Genomic DNA, 27,043 nt, shown 5'->3' with positions numbered 1-27,043 from the left:
CCAGTCTTTCCTTGCCGTCTCTGCTGCTGCCTCCCTTCACCCCCATGTTGGACAGCCTCCCAGTCTGCCTCTGTAAGTTATTGCCTGTCCTGTTCTCACCTTGTACCTCATGCTAAGCAGCCGTTAACCACATATCCTTACTCTTGGTTGCGGTCCTAGCCAAGCTTCTGACCTTGCCGAAGGGGGCGACCAAGACAGAGGGCAGGGGATGAGGTTCAGCAGAGGGAGGAGCTGGCAGGAGGACCCAAGGCAGCTTGTTATGGGTTGCACAAGCTGGACTGCCTTCCTCTGCTGGCACAGTCCTGGCTGACTTCAGACCCTGGTCCTCTTTTGCAGGACACGCTGTCCCCTTCTGCCAAAAGCAGCCCTTTCCCTCAGTGAGAATGAGGTTTTTCTCTCCTGCGGCTGCTCCAGACCGGTCCAGACTTAGGTGAATTCTACTATTAGCTCAAGGCAGCTCTCCCACATGCCCTGGGTCCACCTGGCCAAGGGTCCATGCACACAGTGGGGAGAAGCTGCACTGAAGCTATCCTCCTTGCGCCAGGGTTTGAGTCTGTGTGTTGAGAGCAGGGCCCTTCCTCCCAGCAGTCAGACAGGAGGAAACACATGCGGGGACACTCTACTAGATCTCAGACTTAGCCCAGGACACTGAGGACGCAACCGCCTGGTACCTTTGGACTGCCCAAAGCACTGGGCTTGCAGCTGGCACTTCTGAACCCACAGGACAGACCAGGCTGCCGTGCCCAAGCCTAAGATTTCAAATGGCGAGTTACATTCAGAGAGGGTGTGAGAAAAACCTAGTCGCTGGAGAAGGGTTAAAATTCCAGAGAGTCACAAATCTGAAAGCATGTCGCGGAGAAGCAGCATTGCTGAGGGCTTTCCTCATCCATCCCTGGGACCTGCAGGACCGAGCAGGGTGGGAGGAGTGCCTGGGAGCAGCAAGAGCAGGGCCCAGTCTCTGAAGGTCTTGCAAAGAGGTGGAGGGACCCCCCACTCCAGGGGCTGGAGCACGGGGAAAGGGACGGCCCTTTCCCATGCGGATGCTGTGCCGCTGCAGGAGGAGGGATGTCCCTTCTGGGGCTGAGACAGCGTTTCTCCAAGCAATGGAGGGTCTTCCTGGGGCTCTGCTAGTCTCACCCAGCACTCGGGGAGAAAGGGTTCTGGGCCAGTGGGTTGTGTGGGCCAGTGCCCACAAGGCAGCTTCCTTGCTCGGGGCATTTTGTCCTTGGTTTCCTTCCTGGCAGCACTGCCTGCTGGGGCTGCCATGGTCCCCAGACTGTTTGCTTCCCCAAGGTCACGGCAAATGTTCCGTCCACTGTAGCCTCCGATGCTGCTCCTCCCTGCGGGACACTGCGGGGAGGACACTTTCTGCCCCCCTTACAGGCTTCAATGGGCAGCCAGAGATCTCCCAGAGCTCCCCAGCTCCTGGGAGCTGCAGCTCAGGCCAGGCTGGCTCATGCAGGAGGCCAAGCCACTCCTGTGTCCTGCACTCCCAAGAAATTTCTGGCCCAGGGCAGGCCTTGGCAAGCCAGTGAGCTACCTTAATATAGCAGAAGCCCCCTCACCGTCTATTCTCCAGGATGAACAATCCCAGCTCCTTCAGCATCTCCCTCAATCCCGACATGCTCCGGCATGCTCTGATACCACCCTGTGCATGTCCCCTCTTCCTCTTCCTGTGTGCACAGGACGACCTCTTCTGTGGCTCATACTTCCTGACTGCGGTCCTTCTGAAAAATGCCACCAGTGCTCGTGCAACCTGTGGTGGGATTGCGTGAAGGATGCCTCTGTCCTGTCAGCAGTGTTGGAGAGAGCCTGCCATGCCCCTGTTGGCCTCTTACTGGTGGGCCTTTACTCCCACCTGTCCCTCTTCCCACTGGTGCTGTCCGTGTTTGCTGGTGAGGAACTGCCAGCTCAGGGAAGCTTTCTGGGTTGAAATCCTGCTGGTCAATGCCACATCCTGGATTGCCACCTACAGAGTGTGCCACTGGGCCTGAAAGAGGGAAGGACGCATCGCAGGGGCTCTCCAGCTTTGGGAGCAGAGGGCAGAGGAGCTCCCTGACGACTAAGGAGAGGGAAAAGTTGCCCCATCTCCAAAACGGGGGAAGAAGGACTATCTGGGGAACCAAGGAAAGCTGATGATAAACTGGAGCAAGTTCCGCGGAGGATCCCTAGGATAGTCAGGGGCAGGGGGCTCTGGGCTTGTGAGGAGAGGCTGAGGACCCAAGGCTTGCTCAGCTGGGAGACGAAAATGCTTAGCGGGGATCTAATAGGAGCCTCCTGGTGCCTACTCCAGGAGGCTACTGCGATGGCTGGAGGATGAGCGCCACGGTCAGAAGTTGAGCTGGCTACACAAACACAAATGGTCACCCGGAGGGTGCCTAAGCATGGGAACAGGGGTCCAGAGAGGCTGTGAAACGTCTGTCGTCAAGGTATTTTATGACCCGAAAGGACAAAGCACTGATCAGCTGGTGGGAGCCTGCCTGAAGCAGGAGGATGCACTCTCTGACTCCCTGAAATGCCCTCCAACCAGAAGGGTTGTTGGAGGGGAAAGCGGAAGCAGGGAGAGAGGATTTTGTGGGTGAATGTTTGCAGAATGCCCAAAGGTCCACATTCTAGGCGAGAGGCATGCAGAACGCACGTTTTGTAGGGGAGAGTGGAAAAAGGAAAGGAACGGCATAGGGACTCTCTAGCAGCATTTCTCTGCTAAGCCACCGGCAGTGGTGGCGGTTAGGGTACGCAGCAAGACCTAACCCACAGAATGCCTAGAGGAGCAAGGCCATCGCCTTGGGGGGGAAGGAAAGCAAGACAAAGACAAGCCTGTCAGGAGTGGGACTCGAACCCACGTCTCCCAGGGAGACTGCAACCTGAATGCAGCGCCTTAGACCACTCGGCCATCCTGACCCACCGCTTCAGTGAGCGTTGCCTCTGCCACTCTACCCCCTCGCAGCTGCCGGAGCCAGCCCACCTCAGCCAGCCTCCTCCTGGCACTGCTGCAGGGGGAGCTGTATCCTGGGAGCACCCTTGCCTTGCTCCCACCAAGGGCGGCTGACAGGCGACTGCAGCACCTACACGCACTACAGGACTGCACAGTAGCCAGCACAGGGGCATCTCCTTGCAAAGGCCAAGGCACTCCTTCACGGGAGCAACCAAAGGAACCATCACAAATTACTTCTCTGCACATGCCAACACCATGCCCAGGGGCTCCGGGCACACATCTACCTTTCCCATGACTTCCTCCATTCCTCCAGGGCCGCAGGAGATGGCACGCTAAGCGTTTGGCCCACAATCCTGCCTCGTGGACTGTGCCTGGGGCAGCAAGGGTGCTTCCTTCTTCCCTCCTCGGAGCTGGGAAGGCTGGGCAAGGAGGGCTGTGCCACACCAACCTCTGGGTCAGTGCTGTGCCGATCTCAAGGAGCCAGTCTGTGGGAAAGGGGCTGGACACTCATGGTGAAAGCACAGAGGATGTGCCAAGTGCAGAGCAACGACTGAGCTCCCGTTCCTCTGGGGAAGAGGCTCACTTATTGCGCATGGTGCAGAGGAAGGAGGGCACAGATCTCTCGGGGACTTGTTGCTTCATGGAAGGAGGTAGTAGACTGTAAGGAGGTAGTAGACTGTAAGGCATCTCAGGGGGTCACTAGTCCAAATGCCTGCCTAAAGCAGGGCTAGCCCCAAAGCTAGAGCAGGTAGCACAGTGCCTGAGCCCCACTGAAACTTGAGTGTGACACCCAGGCACGGAGAATGCCAAGGTTCTCCGGGCACCTGCTGCAGTGCTTCAACACTGCCTGAGAATCTCAGAATGGTGCAAAGCAGCCGCTGCAGCCTGCTGTTGCTAAATGGGGAAGGCACTGTGGAGCCAGGCAGAAGAAAAGTTGGTCTGCGTTGGCCAGGAATCGAACCCGGGTCAACTGCTTGGAAGGCAGCTATGCTCACCACTATACCACCAACACTCCTGCACACACTGCTGCCTCCTGCTCCTCCAGCCCAGAGCCTGGCCTCCCTCCTGCTCCTCCACGTCCCATTCCTGACTGCCTCCTGCTCTGCCAGGTCACCAACTGCCCTCTTGCCTGCTCCTCCGCTTCACAGACTATCCCGCCTCCTCCTTCCAGCCCCCTGCACACATACACACGACCTCAACCGGCTGGCACGTGGGTGTGCTTCTCTGCCTGTGAGCTGTTGGCTACGGAAACTCCAGCTGCTGGCTGCTGGTAATGGTCACGCTCCCCATCTGCGTTCATATGCGGGCCAGCTGCGCACGTACTATGCAGGTGCCTGTGCGTTTGCGTGCACGTACCTGTGGTGCTTTAAGCACAGACAAACGCCCACCCAGCTGCTCATTACTTTCCCCACCCGCAGGGCCATGCAGAGCACTGAAAACACAATGAGAAATCTCATGGCTCAAGATAAACACACGGACAGGGCTTAGCAAAAACTCTTGTGGGAAAATCAGGCTTGACTTGGGCAAAATCAATTCTTGGACACTTAAACCAGATGCAAGTAGTGAGAAACACAAAGACAAACAGAAAACACCGCCTTTCCTCTCCCCTGTGCCGGGACAACTTCAGTGCTTCACACCAGACTCCTTTACCTGTCCAAGCAGGATGTGTCTCTGCTCTTACACACTCTTTTTTTTCCTCCCACCTCTCTCCGCCCGGCGTTTTCTGCCCTTTCGGGAATTTGTTTTCACAGAGGGGCCACCAATGTTGACGACGGCTCAGCTGTCTTGTGCGGTGGGTCCACTGCGGAGCTGGAACTGGCTGTGTCTGACACAGGGCAGCCCGTTATCTCTTCCCACAGAGGCCATTCTGCAGCACCCCCTGACCCCTCCACTACCAAAACCTTGCCATGGCTAGCCAATACAGTGCCCATGGGGAATACCAGAGGGCATAACGCTGAGGTAGCGCAGTCGGAGGCTGCCCCGGTCAGAGTCTGCCCCAGTCGGAGTCACAGTCAGGCTGTCCTGGGCTAACGTGTGGTTGCATGATGTACCCTTTGGTTGAATTAAAAAGGCACAGCAACCAGCCTGGGTTTCTTCCTAGGCACTGGATATGTCCGTAGCTTGTAGACGTGTGTAATAGCAGCTCAGCAATCAGCAAGTAAAAAGCAGGCAATGCTAGGGTAACAATTCTCTGTCTATATAATGTGCAAATAGGCCAGGTGGATCATTTCTAGCACAAGTTTCTTGGTCTATAGAACTTGGCCGGATATGAGCATCTGCCACATTCCATGCTGCGTGCCCGTAAGCAATTTGTGTTGCAGGACTCCGCGCATTACCTGTTCCTGGGCTAAAACCCGCCTTGTGCTGCCACTGGTTTTGGTGATGGATGATTGCTTTGGTGAATGCCCACGCCGGCACTGATGAACGATGAAGTACACGTGACCAGGACGTACCTTCCCCGACATACATGGGGGGCACCATTTTCTTTCAGCTGCCATTTTCTTATTAAGCACCATAACCACCATGTTTTCCTACTGCTCTGTGATTGGCTGACAGTCATTTCCGGACCCCGTTGTACCCACCTGCTCTCAGGCAGACCTGTGATTGGCTGCCAGGACCAGCCAGCCCTACCTGTGTACCCAGAAGCACGTCAGGCTAGGAAGCCCCCACTCGCTAAACAAAGGGAAGAGGCATCTTCTGACAGCGTCATTCCCTGTGGCCTCTCCTACCGCTTTGTGATTGCCAGACGGCCATTTTTGACACTGTCATGCCCACATGTTCTCAGATCTCCCTCTCAGGGACTGTCTGCTTCCTTTGGACCAAGAAGTGTGTGGATATAAAAAGATATACCATGCAGTGGTATCCACTCTGGAATGAAGACGAGCACTTAGCACAAGCGATATTCCTGTGGATGGCCCATTGCCTGCAGAGCCAGAGGCGACCTCACAGTCGACATGCAAGCGATCTTCTGGCTTCTGGCCAGTCAGGTACTCAGGTAGCAGGGAGCTCACCTGCAGATCCCCGTGCTATCTTTCTGCTGCCAGCTCGTGAAGCACTTCCAGGAAGAAAGACCCATAGAAGAGGCCACTCTCCATTATCTTTGAAAGGTCGCGACAACTGGGAGAGGTTCCTGAGTCCTGGAAGAAAGTCATTGTCACTCCTATCTTCCCCAAAGGCACAAAGGAGAATGGGGGCAATAGCAGGCTGGTCCGCCTCACCTCGATCCCTGGGAAGGGGAAGGAGCAACTCATCCTGGAAACCCTTTGCACACCCATGAAGAACAAGAATGCGATTGGTCTTGTTTTCATTTCGTTCTACTCCTAGCTCATTTCTGTCAGCCTGTGCTTTTCTGGTTTTGGGGGGGCTTGGGGGGGTGTTTGTGTGTGTGTGTGTTTGTGTGTGTGTGTGAGAGGGGTATTTGCTAGGAGATCTCAAGCTGCACTAGCCAGTGAGGAGAGTGGATTGGCATCAGGGACTGCCCAGGGTTGGAGCAGGACACTGGACAAACCAGGCCTGGGCTCCAGGCATGGATTCTGCACAGACCTGTGGTACAGTCTAGGGTTCAGAGCACCTGCTGACGTGCACATGGGAGTGAGGGGGTGGGTGTCCAGCAAATGCAAATTTGCTGAATTCCAGTCCTGAGCAGCCAGAAGAGAGGGAAAGACTCGGGCTATGTGTGAGTTTTGTCTTGTAGTGAGCAAGAGAAGACAAAGAAAACACCGCCATGCCTCCCAATTTTTCCAGGCTCAGCTGCACTCCTTCACTGCAGACTACTCCAGCATGGGTTCTCCCCATGCTGCGCTTCTGAACAGGAAAATCTCTTTCAGCGTGAGCTCTTCCACAGGCTTCAGGCCCATCAGGGAAGTCTTCACTGGCGTGCCTTCTCCGCAGGTTGCAGTTCCTTCAGGAGTATCCACCTGCTCCAGCCAGCATGGGTGCCCTGGGTGCCACAAGCTTTGCAGATGGCTCAGTGTGGTGGAGGCCCCTGGAACCAGCTGTGTGTGTGGTGCAGGGCAGCCCCTTAGCTCTTCCCCACAGAGGCCACCCTGCAGCAGCCCCTCTCCCCACCACTGCCAACACCTAGCCACGTATGGCCAATACAGTGCCCACGGGGAATACCTACTGTCCTGGTTGCAGCTGGGATAGAGTTAACTGTCTTCCTAGTAGCTGGTGCAGTGCTATGTTTTGTGTTCAGTATGTGAAGAATGTTGATAACACACTGATGTTTTCAGTTGTTGCTCAGTAGTGTTTAGACTATAGTCAAGGATTTTTCAGCTTCTCATGCCCAGCCAGGGCACCTGACCCAAACTGGCCAATGGTGTATTCCATACCATGTGACGTCCCATCTAGTTTAGGAACTGGGAAGGGGGGGGCAGGGATTTGCCGCTTGGGGACTGGCTGGGTGTCGGTCGGCGGGTGGTGAGCAATTGCCCTGCGCATCATTTGTACATTTCAATACTTTTATTACTACTGCTGTCATTTTATTAGAGTTATCATTATCATTATTAGTTTCTTCTTTTCTGTTCTATTAAACCGTTCTTATCTCAACCCAGGAGTTTTACTTCTTTTCCTAATTTTCTCCCCCATCCCACTGGGTGGGGCGGGGAGTGAGTGAGCGGCTGCGTGGTGCTTAGTTGCTGGCTGGGGTTAAACCACGACACCTACTCAGCCCTGCTCCTGGCTGGAGCTGCGAGTGAGCACGGCAGCAAACAGACTAGGATGGAGAACCCCCCCAGATGGTCAAGCTGATTGCATTGGTGTTTGCCAAAGTAGCAGCAGCCTTGTCCTCCTCCTCCCCACCTGCAGATTCCTGGAGGTCCCTGCTTGCGGCTGGGAAGTTGGGATTGAGCTGCCAGATGGGAAGGGAGAAACGCCTGTGTCCCCAAGCCACCCACTTCCTTGTGGGGGGAGCTCTGCCTGCTGCTCCACAGCCACCTGTCTGCCTTGGCGAGGGGCACTATGGGAGTGCTGGCTCCTAAGAAGGCAAAGGAGAAAGAAGGTGGCAGTGGCAGAGAGAAGGGCTGAGGGAACAGGAGGGCCGTGGCCATGGGTGCCCAGAGAGCTAGAGCAGTGCAGGTTAAAAGTTGCTGGGAGAGGCAGCAGCTGTCAGGAGGAGGGAAAAAAAGGGCCAGTTAGCAGAGGATGGTTTCGATCCATCGACCTCTGGGTTATGGGCCCAGCACGCTTCCGCTGCGCCACTCTGCTCCCCCCAGCACCTCTGCCGGCACCTCCCACGGCCCTGCCTGATGCTCCCTGGCACTGCCAGCCCTCATGCCTCCTTCCCTTCCTCTGTCCTGTGCCCTCACGCGGGCCAGGAAATGGGCTCTCTGGAAAGTTCACCTCCTTTGGGCCTGGGGTGGCAGCTCAAGGGCCTTGCCTTGCCCTTCTCCCCACATCTCCTGCCCATAACCCTGCATGGGGACTTTCTTCTTGGCCACCCAAGCTGGCTCTGCAGGCACTGGAGGAAACCCCGGAGCGAGGGGGCAGCCTTGTTGCTTTGCAGGGCAGAGGGGAGCTGCTCTCCAGCGAGCTCAGGACGACTGCCACCCTGCCCAGGAATCCAGCTCCCAGGGGGCTGTGGGACTGTGCCCAGCGTCAACGTCCGTTCTTTTTCCGGCCGAGGAGGGAGACAAGGACGCTTAGCATTACCAAGCGTAGAATTACCAAGGGAATTAATCCTCCTATTTAGGCTGGGCAGGTAGTGGTGGCCCAACCTAATGCATGGAGGAACCCGAGATAGAGGAAAGCAGGGTTGGCATACGTTTACAATACAGTTGTGTCGACCAATCAAATTACTCATGTTAAGGGGTGGGCTAATCAGTTACTATTGCTCCCAAGATCAGTATGTGCTTCTCCCGGGCAGGTGGTGTGGACAGATGCTCAGTGGGGTGTTAATCTTCATTGTTCTAAACCAATGTCCCTTGCAGGTGGAGGGGCTTTATACTCGATTTAGGTTGATTGCTGTTCTGGCCGTGGCTGTATACCCGGGTTTTTTTGAAAGACAAATCTCCCAATCTCCCATTGGTTTATCATCTGCATGGGGTGTTCTCAGCCAGTGAGAGCCAGTCTAGGTTGGGTCGTCAGGTGACGTTGATGCTGAGGTAAAAGCCCTTAGTCCTAGGCAGTGTTCGTTCTTCTAAGCAAGTTGTCTAGCAGTTGGCGCCTTGCCTTTCACACCAGCGGTGAGGGCCTTGCCCTGCCAGTGCTGTGCTGTGCTCCCCCACAGCTCCTGGCTTGTCCTCCCTCCTGGCACAGGCCTGCCCTGGCTGCTCCCTGACAGCCGAGGGCTGCCCCCGCCACCGTGCAGGGTGCCGAAGAGCCAGAGAAACCCCTCCTCTCCGTGCCTGGTGCCATTCCTGTCCTGCCCAGCACTGCTGGGAGTGGAGGTGGTTCCCAGTCACCACAGGACAGGGCTGACCCACCCGCACTGGGTGGTGGCCAGGCTTAAATGCTGCCAGGTGTCCCAGGGAAGGCTCTGGGCAGGCTGAGCTGGTAAAGCCTCTTGGTGAGGGTGAGGGATGAGGTGGCAGTGCTGAGGCCTGCATTTTTGGGCTTGTGTTTGCTGGTGCCCCGTCCCATCCACAGGCCAGAGCATGCAGCGGAGACAAAAGCAGGATGGAGAGCGCTGGGATGTGGGTGCTGATGTGAGCATGGGGATCATGGCCCCAGCCTATCTGCTATTGCTCGGGGGAAAGTATTTCGCTGCAGATCAAGAGGTCCCTGGCTCTGCTCCAGGTGCCCTCTCCATTGCCCCTTTCCTTCTCCGTTCATACTGACTCTCTCTCTGAGCTTCTTTTTCCCTTGCAATGCTTCCCCCACCCTCAGTGGCATGGCTGCAGGGAAAGGACCATGCACCAGCAATGGGCTTGTCTCTCCTTCTCTTTGGCTGGTCGCTCACTGCACGTGTCCCTCAGGGTTTCCCTTTTCCTTAAGATGCTGAACCACCCAGGCAGGCTACCAACAGGTCCTCCTCCGCTGCTGCTCTGTTGGGAGCAGCTGGGTATGCGACTGAAAGAAGCCCTCTGGGAAGCCTCTGGCTCTTTTCTATCCTGCCCATCAGGGTCGGTGATGGCAGGGCATGGTCTCCTGAAGGCACAGGCACCACCATGGCCTCTTCTGCACTTCCATGTCTTTCCCATAAGAGGAGGAGACAGGAGAGCCCCACCCCTCATCACCTCATCCTTAAGCCAAATTTGGGAAAGGCCCCTGAGAAAGGTTGGCCATGTGTGCAAGGACTGGGGACGGGTCAGGCAGAATATCCCCAGGACCCCAGGCAAGGTCTTAGGTCTATGATGTGTCTTCAATTCATTGTTAGCAATGAGGTCAAAAGAAGGACCTCTTCTGTAGCTCATAGTTGGTGCTGGCCCCTTCTCTTCCCCCCACCCCCACCCCTTGCCTGCTGCTCCACACCAGTCTGCCTTTGTGAGACCTAAAGTGAGGGGCACTTTGTGAGTGCTGGCAAGACCTCAGATCCAGGAGGTGCCTCCCCTTCATCTTTAGCAATGAGGGCCATGCTGTGCAGGCTGTCTTTGGAGGTGAGCTGCTGTAGGTTCAGGCCTAGGGAGGACAGACAGCTGGTAGGGTTGTTCTGCATGAGGTCTGAGGTGAGATCAGGCTCTTAAGTTCTGCTCAAGAGCCAACAACGTTGGCCCTCTTGTCATGGCTGGTACTCGGCACTGGTCCATTCTCTTCCCCAACATGCCTACCTTGTCAACGGGAGCAGGATTTCCCTTTCATCCAGGAATTTGGGGGGGGGTGGGGGGGTGGGGGAGGGAGCGAGGACAAGTGCTGTAGGCAAGGGGCTTTCACTGTCTCCCTGGGCACCAGGCACAGTGTGCAGCTGAGTCCCACTGCTGGCTGCAGCGTGGTCAATTGCAGGGAGCCCAAAAGGGGACTGCGCCCCGTAGTTGGCAGGATTCGAACCTGCGCGGGGAAACCCCAATGGATTTCTAGTCCATCGCCTTCACCACTCGGCCACAACTACCTGCTCCAGCCCTCTCTGCCCTGCTGATCACGTGCCCTGTGCAATGACACCCGGCTCCCTGGGAGTTTCAGGGCTAGGCTCCACTCGAAGATTTGCAGTTGGGACCTGCACTGAGCATGACGGGCACCTGCTGCCAGCCTTGCAGAGGCCTTGAGAGGCGTAACCCCAGGGGCTGCAGCTGAAGCTCCCAGCGCCTTGTCCTCAGCCGGGCACCTGGGATATCCTGCCACGGGAGGGGGGATGGTTTCACCCTCCAGCTGGTGTCTCTGCTGCTTCCAGGGAAGAAGAGAAGGCAGCTGTGTGGAGACAACCAGTGTGAGGTGAGATATTAGACCCCACTTTGCTTCTCAGATTTATCTGAGGGGGCCTCCAAGCCTGCTGTGAGCACTACGGTGGGGACACTGCTGCAGGGCAGGTGGTGATCTGCCTGCAGCACTTCCAGCCTCTTGGGGACGTAGGGCGGCGTCAGCCCTTCAACAAAGACCATGACCGCCGTGCAGGTTGTTGGCGTCTAGGGGCAATGGTTTGCGAGAGTGGGAGAGATCCATGGAAAAGGCGAGGTAGAGACTGGCTGAGCTAAAGCGTGGGCGGGCAAAGGGAGAATAAACGGGGGGTGTGGGTGACTTAGAGGGAGACTGGGGAGAGCTTGATTTGGTGGAATAGGTATGTGCAGAGCTTTTTTCCACCACTGCAAGCATTGTCCAGTTCCTGAGCAAGGACCAAAATATCAAACGATCCACAAAAGCGGTAATTTACACCACCAGATGAAAGTGGCTCCCCTTCTGTCTTGGCTCTGGAGCAGGAAAATGGCGTTAAGGAGGCAGTGTGGAGGGGGTGCACCTGGCAGTGTCTGACTGCATGCAGAACAAGGGTGGGAGGTGGTTGCAGTCGAGAGGCTGAGCATGAGGAGTGGCTTGAGGAAGTGTGTGTGCGGGGGGCTGGAGGGAGGAGGCCAGCCAGTCTGTGGAGTGGAGGAGCAGGAGGCTGGCCAGGCTCTGACCTGGAGGAGCAGGAGGCAGCACTGCCCACAGGTACATTGCTGGAATATTAGTGAGCACAGCTGCTTTCCAAGCCGTTGACCCAGCTTTGATTCCTGGCCAAGGCAGAGAGACGTCTCTTCAGGCTGGCTCCAGGGTGGGTGCCTTACATTTTCTGCAGGCAGGCTCTTCTGCTCAGAAAATGCCCAGATTTCCCCTGGGGTTTCAAGCCAGTCCCTTTGCCTCCTTGCGGCCTTGAGACCGACTGAGGCCAGTGCTTTCTGCCTGTTGGGAGGGCTCCAGGCTGGGCTCCTCACTGTAGTGAGGTGGTACAGGAGCCAGGAGGGAGGCTTTTTTTGGCCTGGCACAGAACTGCACCTGCTGCTGCTCCTCCTGCTGCTGCTGCTGCTGCTGCTGCTGGTTGCACCTGGCAAGAAAAGCATGCTGCCATGGCAGGGTACAGATGAAGATCAATAATGCTGTCCTGGTTTCAGCTGGGATAGAGTTAACTCTCTTCCTAGTAGCTGGTACGGTGCTATGTTCTGAGTTCAGTATGCAAAGAATGTTGATAACGCTGATGTTTTCAGTTGTTGCTAAGTAGTGTTTAGACCAAAGCCAAGGATTTTTCAGCTTCTCAAGCCCAGCCAGCGAGAAAGCTGGAGGGGCACAAGAAGCTGGCACAGGACACTGCCAGGGCAGCTGGCCCAAACTGGCCAACGGGGTATTCCATACCATGTGACGTCCCATCTAGTATAGGAACTGGGGGGTGGGGGCAGGGAATGGCCGCTCAGGGACTAGCTGGGTGTCGGTCGGCGGGTGGTGAGCAATTGCACTGCGCATCATTTGTACATTCCAATCCTTTTATTATTGCTGTTTTCATTTTATTAGTGTTATCATTATCATTATTAGTTTCTTCTTTCCTGTTCTATTAAACCGTTCTTCTCTCAACCCACGAGTTTTACTTCTTTTCCCAATTCTCTCTCCCATCCCACTGGCTGGGGGGGAGTGAGTGAGTGAGCGGCTGCGTGGTGCTAAGTTGCTGGCTGGGGTTAAACCACGACAGTCCTTTTTTGGCGCCCAACGTGGGGCCCGAAGGGTTGAGATAACGACAAACCTGACCAGAGCTCGTTAAAACAAATTTGTTATAAGCATTCATTATATTGGTCTAATAGTCACTGGTCATTATGTCGATTTATGTGTTCTTAGAGTTGTTGCTCTGGTTTTTGAAGTTCTGTTATGTATCACCTCATTTGCTGTCTGTAGTCCCTCTTCTGCTGCTTATCATCTGTGGGAGGCGGATTAAGGTTTTCGCTTTGATGTATTGTATAACACTGGTTTATGGTATGATGAAGTCATCGGTTGTGGGATTAATCTGGTGTTTGCGCTCAGCATTGTCACCTTTATACTCCGGGAGCCATCTGTGGGAAACTATTAATAATTACACCATTTACCTTTCCTCCTTGGGAAACCAGTCTATGGGTGGGATACCTCTCTTCCCCTCTCCTTTCTCCTTCAGTCCAGTTACAATGGTGTTTGAGAAGTTTGAAAAATTTGAATACCCTTGGGATGTTGAGACCAGCATGGTCCTAGCTCTTCTGCTAGGAATTAGCATGCTCCTGAATGTGGTTCAGCTCTTGTTTAAGGTTAAACAACTATTTAAGAAGATCACCCAGAGATCTGCCCCGAGGCTGGATAATTATGAGTGGCAGGGTGTGTGGGGTAGTATGGGCAAGTACCTAGAGAAGTGGGCACATCCAGTGTTTTGGAAATTCACCCCTGAACAAGTGCAGAATCCGGAAGAACTAGTAAAATCTTTGGAAAAGGTATGCTGTCACCCTGGCAGCTCCAGAGAGATACAAATCACTGCAATGTGCTCGGGCCTGGCCCGTGCTTATCGAGCCCTGTTCAACACCACTCAGTACCCTCAAGGGGAGGAGAAGGTCTCTGGACCTAACAACGAAACAATGAGCTCTGCGGTCACCCAAACCTCGGCAACGGGTGCTGTGGCCCCTCCAGCCCCGGTGACAAGCATTGAGGCCACCCAGACCTTGGCGACAGGCACCGCGACCCCTCCAGCCCCGGCAACGAGCACGGCAGCTACCCAAACCTCAGCAACGGGCACTGCGGTCCCTCCAGCCCCAGCGATGAGCACTGCTGCTACCCAAACCTCGGCAACAGACACTGCGGTTATCCAAAACCCGGCGAGCGATACTGCAACTGAACCAGCGGACCAACCTGCACCAGTATCAGTTGCCCCCGTACAGAAAAAGAAATATACAAAAAAGTCAGCTTGCTTAGCGAAGGATGAAGGTGAACCAGGGTCATCACGGGAACCGGAGGAAGAGGCAGAACCAGAGGTAATAACCCGGTCCCTATCCTTGAGTGAGCTGCGGGATTTGCGAAAAGATTTCGGTCACCGTATAGGTGAGCATATTATCACCTGGCTCCTCCGATGCTGGGACAATGGGGCTAATAGCTTGGAATTAGAAGGTAGGGAAGCCAAGCAGTTGGGATCGCTTGCCAGGGAAGGTGGCATTGACAAGGCAATTGGAAAAGGGACACAAGCCATCAGCCTCTGGAGGCGACTCCTGTCAAGTGTGAAGGAAAGGTACCCCTTTAAGGAAGATGTTATATGTCAATCAAGCAAGTGGACCACCATGGAAAAAGGTATCCAATATCTGAGGGAATTAGCTGTGCTAGAGACGATTCATCATGACCCGGACAACCCACAATTACTCAAAGATCCAGGCGAAGTCCAATGCACACGACCCATGTGGCGGAAGTTTGTACAGAGCGCGCCATCGTCCTATGCCAACTCACTGGCAATAATGACCTGGAAAGACGCAGAGGCACCGACAGTGGATGAAGTGGCTTGCCAACTCCGTCAATACGAAGAAAATCTCTCCTCCTCCCTACAAGCCTGCATTTCGGCTGTGGAGCTGTCCGAGGTTTTCCAGCAATTCAAGGAGGATATGTCCTATTGCCCACCTGTAAGGACCAATGTCTCAGCTATTAGGAGTGAGCGCTCCTCTGCCCAAGAGACAGAATATAGAAGGTACACACCGCAAGGTGCCCTGTGGTTTTACCTATGTGATCATGGAGAGGGCATGAGGAAATGGGATGGAAAACCTACCTCGGTCCTAAATGCACGGGTACGTGAACTGCGAGGAAAAACCACCACAAAAGGGGATTCTACCAGGAAAAATGCCAGTCCAGTTTCCAAACAGAGTAGAAGGGCTGATCTGATTTCTGATCCTCTTGAAGGGAATTCTGAGCCAATTTTATGAGAAGTGAATACTGGATACTCTGACCAGAATTAGAGGGGCCCTGCCTCCAGCCAGGTGGAGGAAAGGGATAACTGGGTCTATTGGACTGTGTGGATTCGATGGCCTGGCACGTCAGACCCACAGGAGTATAAGGCTCTAGTAGACACTGGCGCACAGTGCACTCTAATGCCATCAAGTTATAAAGGGGCAGAACCCATTTGTATTTCTGGTGTGACGGGGGATCCCAAGAGTTAACTGTATTGGAAGCTGAAGTAAGCCTAACTGGAAATGAACGGCAGAAACACCCCATCGTGACTGGTCCAGAGGCTCTGTGTATCCTTGGCATAGACTATCTCAGGAGAGGGTATTTTAAGGACCTGGAGGGGTGTCAATGGGCTTTTGGTATAGCTGCCTTGGAGATGGAGGGCACTGAACAGCTGTCTACCCTGCCTGGTCTCTCTCAAGACCCTTCGATTGTGGGGTTGCTGAAGGTTGAAGAACAAGTGCCAACTGCTACCATGACGGTGCAGCGGCAGCAATATCGCACCAGCCGAGACTCTCTGATTCCCATCCACAAGTTGATTCGCCAACTGGAGAGCCAAGGAGTGATCAGCAAGACTCGCTCACCCTGTAGTAGTCCCATATGGCCAGTGAGAAAGTCTAATGGGGAGTGGAGACTAACAGTTGACTATCGCGGCCTGAATGAAGTTAGCCACCGCTGAGTGCTGCCGTTCCAGATATGCTAGAACTTCAATACAAACTAGAGTCAAAGGCAGCCAAGTGGTATGCCACAATTGACATTGCTAATGCATTTTTCTCAATCCCTCTGGCGGCAGAGTGTCGTCCACAATTTGCCTTTACTTGGAGGGGTGTCCAGTACACTTGGAATCGATTGCCCCAGGGGTGGAAACACAGCCCCACCATTTGCCATGGACTAATCCAGACTGCACTGGAAAAAGGTGAAGCTCCGGAACACCTGCAATACATTGATGACATCATTGTATGGGGCAACACGGCAGAAGAAGTCTTTGAGAAAGGGAAGAAAATAATCCAAATCCTTCTGAAAGCCGGTTTTGCCATAAAAGAAAGTAAGGTCAAGGGACCTGCACAGGAGATCCAGTTTTTAGGAATAAAATGGCAAGATGGACGACGTCAGATCCCAATGGACGTAAGTAACAAAATAGCAGCTCTGTCTCCACCGACTAGTAAAAAGGAAACACAGGCTTTCTTAGGCGTCGTGGGTTTTTGGAGAATGCATATGCCAAATTACAGTCTGATTGTAAGCCCTCTCTATCAAGTGACTGTGGTGGGTTGACCCTGGTTGGATGCCAGGTGCCCACCAAAGCCGCTCTATCACTCCCCCTCCTCAGCTGGGGGGGAAGAAAATATAACAGAAGGCTCGTGGGTCAAGATAAGGACAGTTTAATACAGTGATAGCAAAGGTCGCGCGTGCGAAAGCAAAGAAAAAAACAGATGATGTTATTCTCTACTTCCCATCAGCAGGCGATGTCTAGCCACTTCTCGGGAAGCAGGGCTTCAGTACGCGTAGTGGTTGCTCCGGAAGACAAAATGCCCCCCCCTCTGTCTCCCTTTACTTAGCTTTTATATCTGAGCTGACGTCATATGGTATGGAATATCTGTTTGGTTAGTTCAGGTCAGCTGTCCTGATTGTGTCCCCTCCCAAGATCTTGCCCTGCCCCAGCCTGCCATTGAGGGGAGGGCAAAAATGTTGGGGAGACAGCCTTGATGCTGTGCCAGCACTGCTCAGCAGTAGCCAAAACACTGGTGTGCTATCGACACCTTTCTAGCTACTGATGCAGGGCACAGTGCTATGAGGGCTGCTGTGGGGAGTATTAACTCCATCTCAGCCAGACCCAATACAGTGACCCGGAAGAAGAATGATTTTGAATGGGGCCCTGAGCAACAACAAGCCTTTGAACAAATTAAGCGGGAGATTGTTCATGCAGTAGCCCTTGGACCAGTCTGGGCAGGACAAGATGTTAAAAATGTGCTCTACACTGCAGCCGGGGAGAACGGCCCTACCTGGAGCCTCTGGCAGAAAGCACCTGGGAACACCTGAGGCCGACCCCTGGGGTTTTGAAGTCGAGGATATCGAGGATCTGAGGCTCGCTATACTCCAACTGAAAAAGAGATATTGACAGCGTATGAAGGAGTTCAAGCTGCCTCAGAAGCGGTTGGTGCTGAAACACAGCTCCTCTTAGCACCCCGACTGCCAGTGCTGGGCTGGATGTTCAAAGGGAGGGTCTCCTCTACACATCACGTGACTGATGCCACATGGAGTAAGTGGATTGCACTGATCACACAACAGGCTCGCATAGGAAACCCCAGTCACCCAGGAATTTTAGAAGTGATCATGGACGGGCCAGAAGGCAAAGATTTTGGAATGTCGCCAGAGGAGGAGGTGACACGTGCTGAAGAAGCCCCGCTGTATAATAAACTGCCAGAAAATGAGAGGCAATATGCCCTGTTCACTGATGGATCCTGTCACATTGTGGGAAAGCATCGGAGGTGGAAGGCTGCTGTATGGAGTCCTACACGACAAGTTGCAGAAACTGCTGAAGGAGAAGGTGAATCGAGTCAGTTTGCAGAGGTGAAAGCCATCCAGCAAGCATTAGACATTGCTGAAAGAGAAAAGTGGCCAGTGCTCTATCTCTATACTGACTCATGGATGGTGGCAAATGCCCTGTGGGGGTGGTTACAGCAATGGAAGCAGAGCAACTGGCAGAGCAGAGGTAAACCCATTTGGGCTGCCGCACTGTGGCAAGATATTGCGTCCTGGCTAGAGAATCTGGTTGTAAAAGTACGTCATGTAGATGCTCACGTACCCAAGGGTCGGGCCACTGAAGAACATCAAAACAACCAACAGGCAGATCAGGCCAATAAGATTGAAGTGTCTCAGGTGGACCTGGACTGGCAACATAAGGGTGAGCTATTTATGGCTCAGTGGGCCCATGATACTTCATCAGGCCATCAGGGAAGAGATGCAACATATAGATGGGCTCGTGATCAAGGGGTGGACTTGACCATGGACACTATCACACAGGTTATCCATGAATGTGAAACATGTGCTGCAATTAAGCAAGCCAAGCGGTTAAAGCCCCTGTGGTTTGGAGGGGCGATGGCTGAAATATAAATATGGGGAAGCCTGGCAGATTGACTATATCACACTCCCACAAACTCACCAAGGCAAGTACTATGTGCTTACAATGGTGGAAGCAACCACCAGATGGCTGGAAACATATTCTGTACCCCATGCCACCGCCCAGAACACTATCCTGGGCCTTGAAAAGCAGGTCTTGTGGCGACATGGCACCCCAGAAAGAACTGAGTCAGACAACGGGACTCATTTCCAAAACAACCTCATAGACACCTGGGCCAAAGAGCATGGCATTGAGTGGGTGTATCATATCCCCTATCATGCACCAGCCTCTGGGAAAATTGAGCGATACAATGGACTTTAAAGACTACATTGAAAGCAATGGGGCAGGGGGAACTTTCAAACATTGGGATACACATTTAGCAAAAGCCACCTGGTTAGTCAACACCAGAGGATCTGCCAGTCGGGGTGGCCCTGCCCAGTCAGAATTTTTACATACTGTGGAAGGGGATAAAGTCCCTGTAGTGCACATAAAAAAATATGTTAGGGAAGACAGTCTGGGTTACTCCTGCCTCAGGAAAAGGTAAACCCATTCGTGGGATTGCTTTTGCTCAATGGCCTGGGTGCACTTGGTGGGTGATGCGAAAAGATGGAGAAGTCCAAGGTGTGCCTCAAGGGGATTTGATTTTAGGTGAGAATAGCCAGAAGTAAACTGTATGATATTAGTTGCTATATAACCCTGCTACTGTATGTTATCATTACTATAATTGTTATATGCTATATCCATAGTACTATAGTAAGAATCACTTAGATGAAGCAAGAATGAACTATGATAAAACTGAGCGAAGCACAGCAGTGATGGAACCAGAATTGACTCCAGCATGCAACAACCCAACGGTGCACACCATCCTCCTGCTGCGTCCAATGTCACCTGCTCGTTGCACCGGGCTGAAGCCCAATTCTGCTCTACCGACTGAGAGGACTTTGCACCATCCCTCCTGCCCAGAAAGACTGGTAGGACAGATGGCACCCTGAGTCAGGAACTAAATTAACTCAATGAACACTTTATGAACATGACCCATAAACTACAGGAATGCCATCTCTGTGTGTGTATACATATATACATATACATATCATTGTTCGTATGTCTCAAAGGGATGGAAAAGGTGATGATGATTGACAAGGATGTAACCAAAGGTATGGGAACTGAGCATGACATCAATGGTATAGAATAAGGGGTGGATACTGTCCTGGTTTCAGCTGGGATAGAGTTAACTCTCTTCCTAGTAGCTGGTACGGTGCTATGTTCTGAGTTCAGTATGCAAAGAATGTTGATAACGCTGATGTTTTCAGTTGTTGCTAAGTAGTGTTTAGACCAAAGCCAAGGATTTTTCAGCTTCTCAAGCCCAGCCAGCGAGAAAGCTGGAGGGGCACAAGAAGCTGGCACAGGACACTGCCAGGGCAGCTGGCCCAAACTGGCCAACGGGGTATTCCATACCATGTGACGTCCCATCTAGTATAGGAACTGGGGGGTGGGGGCAGGGAATGGCCGCTCAGGGACTAGCTGGGTGTCGGTCGGCGGGTGGTGAGCAATTGCACTGCGCATCATTTGTACATTCCAATCCTTTTATTATTGCTGTTTTCATTTTATTGGTGTTATCATTATCATTATTAGTTTCTTCTTTCCTGTTCTATTAAACCGTTCTTCTCTCAACCCACGAGTTTTACTTCTTTTCCCAATTCTCTCCCCCATCCCACTGGCTGGGGGGGAGTGAGTGAGTGAGCGGCTGCATGGTGCTAAGTTGCTGGCTGGGGTTAAACCATGACAAATGCCTTGGTGGTGGTCAAGGGACAGGCTGTGCTTCATGAGGCCAGCAATGCAATTGGGCTGTGTGGTGGCAGGAGGCCTGCTCCTTATGTAGTGGCTCAGAGGCCTGTCTGTCAGATCTGAAGTCACCCTGGAGAGGCTGACCTAACCTGTCCAGGCTCCGGCATTGCAGAGGCATCCTGAAGTTTACTGGAACTGGATGTAACGATGTTCCTGGTAAGTAAGAACTGAGACACTCTCATTTCTCTTGCAGCTTGCAGCTTACAGCCTGTGGGCCAAGGGAACCACAAGGAGCCCCTCACAGCTAGACTCTCTACCTAAAGGGGACAAAGCTTCTCAAGTCTCTGATTCCAGGGCTTGCTTAGAGCAAAAAGCATGGTTTTGCTGTGCTGACAGTCAAAACCCAGTCTGGACAGTGGGGTTGTATGTGGGGTGTGTGTTAGCACAGTATTTGCAGACTCCCGCTCTGCCAATAGCAGTTCTACAAGTAGGTGGAGTTACGAAGAGCGGGATCATGATTGTGCATGCTCAGTTCCCTAGTGAAATGCCCAGCCTAACCCCATCTTGCAGTCACACAGCCTACGTCCAGCCATGAAAAGAAGGGCTTTTCTCCTTTCCACTCCATACCTATCCCCTGGAGTTTCTTTCCACAACACCAATGAAAGAGAGAAGTGCCATGACTGGTTTTCATATGATTTTGTGAACAACAATTGAGAGGACTGAAAAGTTAATTCAAAAGGTCTCTATTAACTTTCAAAATGAACAATTTGGCAACTGGCCCCACAGGGCCGTGATCACCAGGTGACAGACTCATGCTCAAAGACTCTGAGGCTTTTTGGTGCTCTGCTGTAACTTCAGGGAGCTCCACCCACAACTGCTGGTAAGATCGGGACAGAAGCCAGTGCTCCTCCTTGCAGAGCGTGAAGCCAACGGAGGGAGGAGGAGAACAAACCACCACGAGACTCCAGCTGTGCTGCACAAAGTCTTTAATGAGAAGGAAGAATTGCAGTGGCACGGAACAGAGACCGAGAAACACGTCTGCTGGGTTCAGGGAGGCACAGAGAATGGCCCATAGCCCAAGGACAAGCTCCAGGCAAAGCGCTTGCCTTTCCCCATTTCGATCCAGCCGGTGGCAATGCCAGCCCACCAAGAGCAGGCCCTAACTCCGGCACGCTCCCTCCGTCAGCAGGAGGTTCAGCAAAGCAGAAGAGAATGAGCCCTTTCCCGAGGAGCTCAGAGCAAAGCAGAGCCAGAGGAGACACGGCGAGGCCTGCAGTGCAGCGAGGAGCAGCAGGCACAGGTCCCTTCTGCGCGGTGGGATGAGGACACTCAGCCCACCTGCAAGCCGTGGCTACGCTCCTGCTGCTGCAGGATCCCTGTCTTCCTTGGTGCTCCAAAGGGGATGATCTGCTGGCTTCAGCAGTTCAGACCGCAGCGGGTGGGAGGCAGACACAGCCCTGACCCCCCCAGGCCGAGGGAGCCCCCAGAAGAGATGGGAACCCCCCCGGCGCTGAGGGAGCTCCCAACAGCAGCTGACAGCGAGGATCCCACGGCTGTGCTCTGAGGGAAAGAGGTGAGGATGGGGCCCGGCAGGGTCACCACCACCGGGGAGGCCTGGATGGCCACCGTCGAGTCAGCGCAGCGGGCGACACAGGGCTCACTGCAGCTGCTTGCAAGTGGGGTTGGGCCAGAGGCGCCGCAGGGCGTTGGGAGACAGGGTCTGAAGCAAGACATCTCTCGGCGAGGGAGGCAAAGCTGAAACACAGAGCAGGCAGGGAGCATGAACCTCAATATCAGTCTGTCTGTCTTTTCCTCAGCTCTCTCCGTGGACACTCTTTGTTTTCAAAACACCCAGTGTGCCGACATTTGCCATGGCCCTCATTGTGCCCTCCGAGTTGCACGGCACAGGAAGGCTGACCCACTTTTGGAATAGGCCCCAGCGCAGTGGCTTTAAAGCGCCTGTGGAAAGACTGGTCATACCCCATCTCCATTGTTGCTTTGAAGATGGCACTGGACGCCCTTGGCCATTTGGTTAGAGACGGCCTCCTGCAGGTGCACGTTCTGGTGGGCAGACCCCCCTGCAGCTGAGCCCCATGGATCCCCTTCTGCTTGAAAGAGCCCTCCTCTTCCCAGCTCTCCCCAGCCACCTCCCCCAAAAGGCAAAGAGATTGCAGCCCTTCAACAGTTGTATGGCAGGGCAAAGCTGAGGCAGCCCAAGTATCAGCCTCAGTAGCCACCAAGACAGCAGTTCAGCTCACAGAGAGAGATGGAGCGGACTCAGGCTTACCTTGCTCCTCGAGGAAAGGGAGGCAAGAGTGGAGGATGCAGAGCCTGGAGCAGCGCAGGCTTTTATGCTGTGTCCCAGAGCCCTGGGGGGGCCACAAACATTCCTTGCTCATGAAGCATCTCAACACCTAGTAGACACACAGGAGACTGTGAGTAATTTTAAGCAGAACATCAAGACTGCACAATCCCATATGGGAGAAGAGCCTCATCTCACCAGGGATGTGGCAAAGCTCAACGTCAAAGATAGTGCTTTGTGGGCTGGAAGGAAGACCCCTGTGGGCCGGAGCGACAGCCCGCAGGACCTAGCTTACGCTCATCAGGCTCTACCACAGCATGGTTTTGTGATCAACGAGATGCCGGCGTCCTTCTCTGAAAGAGACCCACGCCCAAATTGACCTGTTTTGCTCAGCAAGGTCATCCCAGAGGCCAGAAGCCTGGATGACCTGCTTTTGAGGAGAGGCTCAGGGCAGGGAGCTAAAAGCTCACAGCCCTTTTTCCTGGGTGAGGGATGGGGTGGCCCATTCCAGGCATTTCAAACTACAAAGGGACATGGGATCAGTCTCCCAGAGCACCTGGGAGTCATCATGATGTGGAGGAGTTGGGAAAAACCCTGAACTCCAGGCAAACATGAGTCACCCTGCGGTGGACTTCAGTGGACACGTTGCCCCGGCCTGAGGCGTACCAGGGATACCAGAGCTTATAGTCCCAAAGTGCTGCTTTCATCAAGGGCTTTTCCACACATTTTAGCATCCTTCCTGGATCAACTGGTGCTTCTATGCAACCTCCTGCATTTGCTGTCTTCCAAGGCATTGCCCTTTGGTGGTTGCTCAAGGGCTCATGTGACTGCCAGGTGCTCCGGGAGACTGATCCGATGTCCCTTTGAAATTTGAAATGCATGGAATGGGCCACCCCATCACTCACCCAGGAGAAACAGCCACGATCTTTTGGCTCTCTTCCCTCAGCCTCTGCTCAAAAGCAGGCCATCTAGGACTTTGGCATCTGGGATGACCTTGCTGAGCAAAACAGCTTAATTTGGGTAGGGGAAGGACACAGTCACTTAAAATGTCTGCACAGCTAGTCTGAGACCTTGGAGCCAATAGGTCTTAGCAGAGCTGGACACAAATTAATTATATTGATGTTAGACGATACGCAGTGAGAGGAAAACATTTCAGGTGAAAGAGGCAAAGGCTTAATCACGAGAGAGGCCTCGGCAAGCTGCAACCACTAGGTGTTGAGATGCTTCATGAGCAAGGAATGTTTGTGGCCCCCCCAGGGCTCTGGGACACAGCATAAAAGCCTGCGCTGCTCCAGGCTCTGCATCCTCCTCTCTTGCCTCCCTTTCCTCGAGGAGCAAGGTAAGCCTGAGTCCGCTCCATCTCTCTCTCTGAGCTGAACTGCTGTCTTGGTGGCTACTGAGGCTGATACTTGGGCTGCCTCAGCTTTGCCCTGCCATACAACTGTTGAAGGGCTGCAATCTCTTTGCCTTTTGGGGGAGGTGGCTGGGGAGAGCTGGGAAGAGGAGGGCTCTTTCAAGCAGAAGGGGATCCATGGGGCTCAGCTGCAGGGGGGTCTGCCCACCAGAATGTGCACCTGCAGGAGGCCGTCTCTAACCAAGTGGCCAAGGGCGTCCAGTGCCATCTTCAAAGCAACAATGGAGATGGGGTATGATCAGTCTTTCCACAGGCGCTTTAAAGCCACTGCGCTGGGGCCTATTCCAAAAGTGGGTCAGCCTTCCTGTGCCGTGCAACTCGGAGGGCACAATGAGGGCCATGGCAAATGTCGGCACACTGGGTGTTTTGAAAACAAAGAGTCTCCACGGAGAGAGCTGAGGAAAAGACAGACAGACTGATATTGAGGTTCATGCTCCCTGCCTGCTCTGTGTTTCAGCTTTGCCTCCCTCGCCGAGAGATGTCTTGCTTCAGACCCTGTCTCCCAACGCCCTGCGGCGCCTCCGGCCCAACCCCACTTGCAAGCAGCTGCAATGAGCCCTGTGTCGCCCGCTGCGCTGACTCGACGGTGGCCATCCAGGCCTCCCCGGTGGTGGTGACCCTGCCGGGCCCCATCCTCACCTCTTTCCCTCAGAGCACAGCCGTGGGATCCTCGCTGTCAGCTGCTGTTGGGAGCTCCCTCAGCGCCGGGGGGGTTCCCATCTCTTCTGGGGGCTCCCTCGGTCTGGGGGGGTCAGGGCTGTGTCTGCCTCCCACCCGCTGCGGTCTGAACTGCTGAAGCCAGCAGATCATCCCCTTTGGAGCACCAAGGAAGACAGGGATCCTGCAGCAGCAGGAGCGTAGCCACGGCTTGCAGGTGGGCTGAGTGTCCTCATCCCACCGCGCAGAAGGGACCTGTGCCTGCTGCTCCTTGCTGCACTGCAGGCCTCGCCGTGTCTCCTCTGGCTCTGCTTTGCTCTGAGCTCCTCTGGAAAGGGCTCATTCTCTTCTGCTTTGCTGAACCTCCTGCTGACGGAGGGAGCGTGCCGGAGTTAGGGCCTGCTCTTGGTGGGCTGGCATTGCCACCGGCTGGATCGAAATGGGGAAAGGCAAGCGCTTTGCCTGGAGCTTGTCCTTGGGCTATGGGCCATTCTCTGTGCCTCCCTGAACCCAGCAGCTGTGTTTCTCGGTCTCTGTTCCGTGCCACTGCATTTCCTCCTTCTCATTAAAGACTTTGTGCAGCACAGCTGGAGTCTCGTGGTGGTTTGTTCTCCTCCCCGCTCAGTTCGCCAACATAGCTGCAAGGTTGTCGTGGGTTAAGCCCAGCTGGCAACTAAGCACCACACGGCTGCTTGCTGTCCAAAGAACCCATGGCATGTGGGAGAGCTGCCTTGATATAATGGTAGAATTCACCTAAGTCTGGAGCAGTCTGGAGCAGCCTCAGGAGAGAAAAACCTCATTCTCACTGAGGGAAGGGCTCCTTTGGGGCAGAAGGGGACAGCATGTCTTTCAAAAGAGGACCAGGGTCTGAAGTCAGCCTGGACTGTGCCAGCAGAGGAAGGCAGTCCAGCTTGTGCAACCCATAACAAGCTTCCTTGGGTCCTCCTGCCAGCTCTTCCCTCTGATGAACCTCATCCCCTGCCCTCTCTTTTGGTCGCCCCCTTTGGCAAGGTCAGGAGCTTGGCTAGGACCGCAACCAAGAGTAAGGATATGTGGTTAACGGCTGCTTAGTATGAGGTACAAGGTGAGAACAGGACAGGCAATAACTCTGTCCTGCAAAGCAACAAGGTTGCCCCCTCGCTCCGGGGTTTCCTCCAGTGCCTGCAGAGCCAGCTTGGGTGGCCAAGAAGAAAGTCCCCGTGCAGGGTTTTGGGGAGAGCAGCAAGGCAAGGCCTTTGAGCTACCCACTCCAGGCCCAAAGGAGGTGAACTTTCCAGAGAGCCCATTTCCTGGCCTGCGTGAGGGCACAGGACAGAGGAAGGGAAGGAGGCATGAGGGCTGGCAGTGCCAGGGAGCATCAGGCAGGGCCGTGGGAGGTGCCGGCAGAGGTGCTGGGGGGAGCAGAGTGGCGCAGCGGAAGCGTGCTGGGCCCATAACCCAGAGGTCGATGGATCGAAACCATCCTCTGCTAACTGGCCCTTTTTTTCCCTCCTCCTGACAGCTGCTGCCTCTCCCAGCAACTTTTAACCTGCACTGCTCTAGCTCTCTGGGCACCCATGGCCACGGCCCTCCTGTTCCCTCAGCCCCTCCTCTCTGCCACTGCCACCTTCTTTCTCCTTTGCCTTCTTAGGAGCCAGCACTCCCATAGTGCCCCTCGCCAAGGCAGATGGGTGGCTGTGGAGCAGCAGGCAGTGCTCCCCCCACAAGGAAGTGGGTGGCTTGGGGACACAGGCGTTTCTCCCTTCCCATCCGGCAGCTCAATCCCAACTTCCCAGCCGCAAGCAGGGACCTCCAGGAATCTGCAGGTGGGGAGGAGGAGGACAAGGCTGCTGCTACTTTGGCAAACACCAATGCAATCAGCTTGACCATCTGGGGGGGTTCTCCATCCTAGTCTGTTTGCTGCCGTGCTCACTCGCAGCTCCAGCCAGGAGCAGGGCTGAGTAGGTATTCCCCATGGGCACTGTATTGGCCATACGTGGCTAGGTGTTGGCAGTGGTGGGGAGAGGGGCTGCTGCAGGGTGGCCTCTGTGGGGAAGAGCTAAGGGGCTGCCCTGCACCACACACACACACACAGCTGGTTCCAGGGGCCTCCACCACACTGAGCCATCTGCAAAGCTTGTGGCACCCAGGGCACCCATGCTGGCTGGAGCAGGTGGATACTCCTGAAGGAACTGCAACCTGCGGAGAAGGCACGCCAGTGAAGACTTCCCTGACGGGCCTGAAGCCTGTGGAAGAGCCCACGCTGAAAGAGATTTTCCTGTTCAGAAGCGCAGCATGGGGAGAACCCATGCTGGAGTAGTCTGCAGTGAAGGAGTGCAGCTGAGCCTGGAAAAATTGGGAGGCATGGCGGTGTTTTCTTTGTCTTCTCTTGCTCACTACAAGACAAAACTCACACATAGCCCGAGTCTTTCCCTCTCTTCTGGCTGCTCAGGACTGGAATTCAGCAAATTTGCATTTGCTGGACACCCACCCCCTCACTCCCATGTGCACGTCAGCAGGTGCTCTGAACCCTAGACTGTACCACAGGTCTGTGCAGAATCCATGCCTGGAGCCCAGGCCTGG

General features: G+C 54.3%; 4 non-coding genes across 4 annotated transcripts; 1 reads left to right on the top strand and 3 right to left on the bottom strand.

Annotated features, from left to right (window-relative positions):
• Positions 1–2,818: 2,818 nt before the first annotated feature.
• TRNAL-CAG (transfer RNA leucine (anticodon CAG)) lies at positions 2,819–2,901 on the bottom strand. The gene has a single exon. It is a non-coding gene; the product is annotated as a tRNA-Leu (tRNA).
• Positions 2,902–3,875: 974 nt separating this feature from the next.
• On the bottom strand, positions 3,876–3,947 carry TRNAG-UCC (transfer RNA glycine (anticodon UCC)). Its single transcript has one exon. It is a non-coding gene; the product is annotated as a tRNA-Gly (tRNA).
• A 6,890-nt stretch (positions 3,948–10,837) lies between these two features.
• Positions 10,838–10,919, bottom strand: TRNAS-AGA (transfer RNA serine (anticodon AGA)). The gene has a single exon. It is a non-coding gene; the product is annotated as a tRNA-Ser (tRNA).
• Positions 10,920–25,880: 14,961 nt separating this feature from the next.
• TRNAM-CAU (transfer RNA methionine (anticodon CAU)) lies at positions 25,881–25,952 on the top strand. Its single transcript has one exon. It is a non-coding gene; the product is annotated as a tRNA-Met (tRNA).
• Positions 25,953–27,043: the final 1,091 nt, after the last annotated feature.

Source organism: Buteo buteo, chromosome 13, assembly GCF_964188355.1.
Source record: "Buteo buteo chromosome 13, bButBut1.hap1.1, whole genome shotgun sequence".
NCBI lineage: Eukaryota > Metazoa > Chordata > Aves > Accipitriformes > Accipitridae > Buteo > Buteo buteo.
Note: the sequence above shows the minus strand (reverse complement) of the source record. Positions and strands in the feature narration are given on the sequence as shown.